The sequence below is a fragment of the Trichosurus vulpecula genome, chromosome 9 (assembly GCF_011100635.1).
Source record: "Trichosurus vulpecula isolate mTriVul1 chromosome 9, mTriVul1.pri, whole genome shotgun sequence".
NCBI classification, from domain to species: Eukaryota; Metazoa; Chordata; class Mammalia; order Diprotodontia; family Phalangeridae; genus Trichosurus; species Trichosurus vulpecula.
The window spans coordinates 118,414,596-118,420,658 of NC_050581.1; positions in this window are offsets into that span (position 1 = coordinate 118,414,596).

Consider the following 6,063-nt stretch of genomic DNA (forward strand, 5'->3'; position numbering starts at 1 on the left):
ATGCTGCCCCCGGACGAGTCAACCCCACTGTGCTTCAATTTTCGAGTTAAAATGGGGATAAAACAATGATAATAATAATAATAATAATAATAATAACAATAATAATAACAATAATAATAATAATAGCAGCAGCATATATTTCTCAGGTTCATCATGCAGATTAAATGAGATAGCACGTGTAAAACCTTTGCAACCCTTAAAGTTAACATAAATAAATATATAATATATAAAATAAATAATATAATATAAATATTATATAATAAATACAAATATATAAAATAATATAATAAATATAAAGTGTCATTATAAATTCTAGCTACTATTATTGGAAAGAAAATAAAGCACTCGGCACAAAAGGGAGTTGTTTTGGTGTGAGGATTTTTTTTTTCTATTAACATACTCTTAATCCATGTTGGTTTTGTTCTTGGGTTCTTTTTCCACTGACCTCACTTTGTATTGCAGGATCATTTATTTCAATCAATTGATAAACATTTAACAAGTGCCTACTATGTGCTAGAACCTGTGCTAAGTATTAGGGATAAGAAAAGAGACAAAAGATAGTCCCTGTCTTCAAGGGGCTTACAATTTTAAGCTAGGAGAGGCCAAGGAGACTGATGCCCAAGAGAAGAAAAATTATTTATATAGCAGATGACAGAACTGAGTCATGAAGACACAGCTAGCCCTCTGAATATAAATATAATACAGCTCCCTGCCCCTTACCCCACTCTTCACTGCCTCAAAGAACCATTCTTCCTTCAAAAAAAAAAGCTGTTTCTTCATATTTGTTCCGTTTATGACACAGTAATAACCCATTCTATGGACAGACCAGTTTTTTTGGCCATTCCCAAATCTTTGGACATATAATTTCCTGTTTACCACTAGTATAATATTTTGATACACAACAATCTTTTTTTTTTCTTTTAACAAAAGATAAAGTTTATCCTTAGGATAAAGACCCAACATCAGGTCCATAACTACTTAATTCTGCTCCTGAGCCAAGATTATGACCCTGTGCCCTCTTAACCTAATGGCATAGCATTCTTAGGCTAGTACTGAATATTTTATTTATTTTTCTTTGTTCCCCCTGCCCCATCTTTGCTTGCTTCACCGTTGTTACAGGCCTGCCTACAATGAGATTAGTGGAGTCAAAGATTTGTTTTCCTAGGCCAATTCGACATTGTCAAATTGTTTTGAAACAGCCTAATAGTTAAAAAGTGGGAGAGCGCCTGTTTCTCCATAGCAATGTCAACACTGAATTATATTTTTTTAGTTATTTTTGCCAATTTGATAGATATAAGATATAATCAAAAATTGTTTTGATTTGCATTTCTTGATCATTAAAGAGTTTGAACGATTTTCCAAGTGGTTAGTAATGGTTTGTGTGTGGGATGAAAGACCCTCACCAAATAATGAAAATTATTTTCTGATAAAGAGACATCTCAGGGAGGGAACAGAAATACATTTTATTCAATAGGGCATCCTCTGCCAGAACAGATCTAGCAAGGAAGGTCAAGGCACAAGGAACAAAGCACCAATATTATACCTAACGCAAGAGAATTCCTGCCCACTTCTGACCCTTCTCACCATTGGCTGGGAGGCGGGCTTACAATCTGAGCAGGAGATGGGGGGGGGGGTGGAGCCAAGATGGCGGCTGGAAAGCAGGGACTAGCATCAGCTACCCGCTGAGCCCCTCCAAAAACCTATAAAAAATGGCTCTGAACCAATTCTAGAATTGCAGAACCCAGAAAATAGCAGAGGGAAGCAGGGCTCCAGCCCAGGACAGCCTGGATGGTCTCTGGGTGGGGTCTATCCTGCACGGAGCTGGGAAAGGAGCAGAGCGGGGCAGAGCAGAGCCTAACGTGGGCAGCGAGGACCAACCAGACCAGGAGCCGGGCGGAGCAGGCCCTAGCGCCCTGAATCAGTGAGCTGCAGCAGTTACCAGACTTCTCGACCCACAAACACCAAAGACAACAGAGAAGGTTATTGGGAAAAGCTGCTGGGGACAGAGTTTTAAAAGGAGTTCGTGGTTCGGCCCCCGCCCCGGGGGGCAGAGGAGGTGGGGCAGCTACAGAACTACAGCTGCAGTTGCTTCCAGCCCCAGGCCTGCCTGGTGGGAGGAATTAAGTGGAGGATCAGAGCAGGAGTGAAGAGCCTGCTGAAGATCTAAGTCCAGTCCGGACTGGGGGTTCTTGGGGAAGGAGGAGTGCTGGTGTGGCAGAGCTGGCACCTCCCCCACAAACGTGGAACATAGTTCTCTTAACTCTACAAGCAGTCATACCCCGCTGAAAAACTCAAGGGTCAAGTTAGTTGGCTGGGAATATGGCCAGGCAGCGAAAACGCACCCAGATTCAGTCTCAGACTCTGGAATCTTTCTTTGGTGACAAAGAAGACCAAAACATACAGACAGAAGAAGTCAACAAAGTCAAAGAGACTACAACAAAAGCCTCCAAGAAAAACATGAACTGGTCTCAGGCCATGGAAGAGCTCAAGAAGGATTTGGAAAAGCAAGTTAGAGAAGTAGAGGAAAAATTGGGAAGAGAAATGAGAAGGATGCGAGAAAACCATGAAAAACAAGTCAATGACTTGCTAAAGGAGACCCCAAAAAATACTGAAAAATATACTGAAGAAAACAACACTTTAAAAAATAGACTAACTCAAATGGCAAAAGAGCTCCAAAAAACCAGTGAGGAGAAGAATGCCTTGAAAGGCAGAATTAGCCAAATGGAAAAGGAGGTCCAAAAGACCACTGAAGAAAATACTACCTTAAAAATTAGACTGGAGCAAGTGGAAGCTAGTGACTTTATGAGAAATCAAGATATTATAAAACAGAACCAAAGGAATAAAAAAATGGAAGACAATGTGAAATAGCTCATTGGAAAAACCACTGACCTGGAAAATAGATCCAGGAGAGATAAAAATTATTGGACTACCTGAAAGCCATGATCAAAAAGAGAGCCTAGATATCATCTTTCAAGAAATTATCAAGGAGAACTGTCCTGATATTCTAGAGCCACAGGGCAAAATAGAAATTGAAAGAATCCACCGATCGCCTCCTCAAATAGATCCCATAAAGAAATCTCCTAGGAATATTGTCGCCAAATTCCAGAGCTCCCAGATCGAGGAGAAAATACTGCAAGCAGCCAGAAAGAAACAATTTGAGTATTGGAAACACAATCAGAATAACCCATGATCTAGCAGCTTCTACATTAAGAGATCGAAGGGCTTGGAATACGATATTCCGGAGGTCAATGGAGCTAGGCTTAAAACCAAGAATCACCTACCCAGCAAAACTGAGTATCATGCTCCAAGGCAAAATATGGACTTTTAACAATCTGAGCAGGAAAAGCTAGACAAAGAACTGGGAAATCAAGGCACAGAAACTCCAATTCCCATTCCCTTAGTTAATGATTACAACTGAGGTGACATCTATAAGTCTGAAGGAGAATTGGATAAGGGGAGGGGGAGATCCTCTCCATTCTTCTACGGTACTTTTACAGTAAAGGAAAGCAGGTCACAGTGACCCTGTTCTTACTTTGTGAATCTTTAAACCAGAACCAGAAGAAAGAATAAAAAGTTTCAGGGTTAAAAAAAAGAAACTCTCCCAGAGGCTGAGCAATCAGACTCTCACGGCCTCAGAATTTTTTTCACTTCCCTATTTCCCTATTTCTTGATTTTTAAACATTTCTAAGTATAGATATGAATAGATATACATATATATATTTATACATATATATTCCCTGAGAAGTCTTCACGTTTTATTTTCTCACTACCTCACACAGTTTGTATGTTCCCCCTCCAAAAATTTAATGTCCTTTGACCACTTCTCCATCACAAAATGAATATCACTTTTGTATTATATTACATTATGAATTATAAATTTCTCTCAGTTTATCAAAGAATCTAGATATTTGATTTTATATAGGTTTACTGTCAAGGAGAAAAATGATAGTAATAACATCTTGCACTTTTATATTTTCCTTTTTATTTTTTCATACTTTTTTCTCAACATATCTGGACCATTCTCTCTTTCCCAAGTTTTCCTGTTTCTCACCTTCCAACCCATCCTCATACATTCAGTCTGAATACTCTATAGAGTCCAGAACTGTTTACATTCCTTCCCTCACCAAACACTTTTAGTGACTTCCTCTTCCCTACTCAATCTGCCATTCAAGGCTCACTACATTTTGGCCTCAACAAACCTTTTCAACTTTAATTCCTATTCTTCTAACCAAATTACTAACAGTTGACAATAAATGGATAGCTGTAATGTTAATCAGGGTGGTGCTTTTTGCTGTTCTGAAGTGCCTTTAATGATTCTTGCCTTTCAAATGTAATGGTTAGCAAAATGGGACTTTTCGCTGTTCTTTGTTTGAATGGGGCAGCTACTATGGGATCTTTTGCCTTGGAATGTTTCTGTTTCTCAGCACTAAGACAATCAGGAGCCATGACTTGTATATGATGTGATACTGAGGATGGGGAACTTTCACACACCCAGCCCGGGCAAGGTCAGAGCCCTCAGGGCTCTGAACAGGACATAATTGAGGGGAGCTTGGTGTCTGACTTTTGGGGCTCTCAGTCACTGGAAGAGTGGTGAGAAACTCTGGGCAAGCTGTTGTAACTGTCCCTTGGCTTTGCTAACCCAGACCCATTGGTTCTTTGGTAACTATGAATTGTGATTTAGTCTGTTTATATTGTGTATGTTTTTAATTTGTTTGCATTTGCTCTGAAGTTCAGGTTGCTGGCTGATTAAAGTGAGATTGTTAACTTCTTAAGGTTACTTTCCTTAGTAAAGCCGATCGAAAGAACCTGTGTTAGCAGCCTTCTGTGTGCTGGTTGTTGTTGGTTTTACACGGCCACAGCAGCTGCTAGCAAGATTGTTGCTGCGATAGCCAAATTGGGACTTAGGTTCCGAGATTTGGGTTCCAATACTTGGTTGGATACTTTATGACCTGTGTGACAACACGGAAATCCTGTAGTTCTGTCCCATCTCCTCACATTTGTTCACACAGACCCCAAATCTTAGATTCATCTGGCTTTTCTCTTTCCTTCCTCCTCTGCCATATCCAATCAAACACCATTCACACCTTCTCTGTAAGTCTACCATTCACCCATCTCTGCTTCTGCCCTGCTTGAGGCCCTCAAGCCTCTGGCCTGGACTGCTGTGATAACCTAACCATTGTTCTATCTTGCCTCCCTTCCTTTCTGACTGTAGCTTCTCCCCTGTCCAGTCTGTTATTCACACAACTGCCAAAACACCACACACATCTCATCCTGTCACTCAGAAACACCCAAGCTCCCTATCGTCTCAATATAAACTATCTAGCCTGTCTCCTCAGGTCATCTACAGTCTGCCTTCTGTCTCATTCCACACCCATATATTCTCTGCACTGGACTCAAATCTAGCATCCTGCCTGCTAGGTCTACATGCATTTTCATAAGCAATCCCACCTGCCTGGAGGGCACTGCTGCCACATCTCTTCCCCCATTAGAGGCAGCTAGGGGGTACAGTGGATAAAGCTTTGGATGGGAAGCCAGGAAGAGCTGATTTCAAATTAGTCTCAGATACTTGCTAGCTATATGACCTTAACAAAGTCTGCCTCAACTTCCTCACAGCTTCTACCTTGTAAAATGGTTTCACAACCTTCAAGTACTAAATAAATCTGTTATTACTAAAATCCTTCCCTTCATTCAAGCTCTAGTGTAGGCCCCACCTCATCTGTGATGCTCCCAGCTGAAAGTGATCCCTCCCTTCTCAAATTTCCTTACAGTCTTTTTTTTGGCAGGAGGGAGGGGGAAGGGTCATAGGGTTAAGTGACTTGCCCAGGGCCACACAGCTAGTAAGCATCTGAGGCTGGATTTGAACTCAGGTCCACCTGACTGTAGGCCCAGTGTTTTATCTACTGCACCACCTAGCTGCCTCTCCTTACAGTCTTTTATCTGATTGTTCCTTTGCCCATTTAATTTCTCCCTTTTATCATATTTATTTGTGTGTAGGTCATTTAACCCCTACCAGATAGTAATGAGTGGGATGGTGAAGCTCTCTCATGGAATCTGGATCTCAGC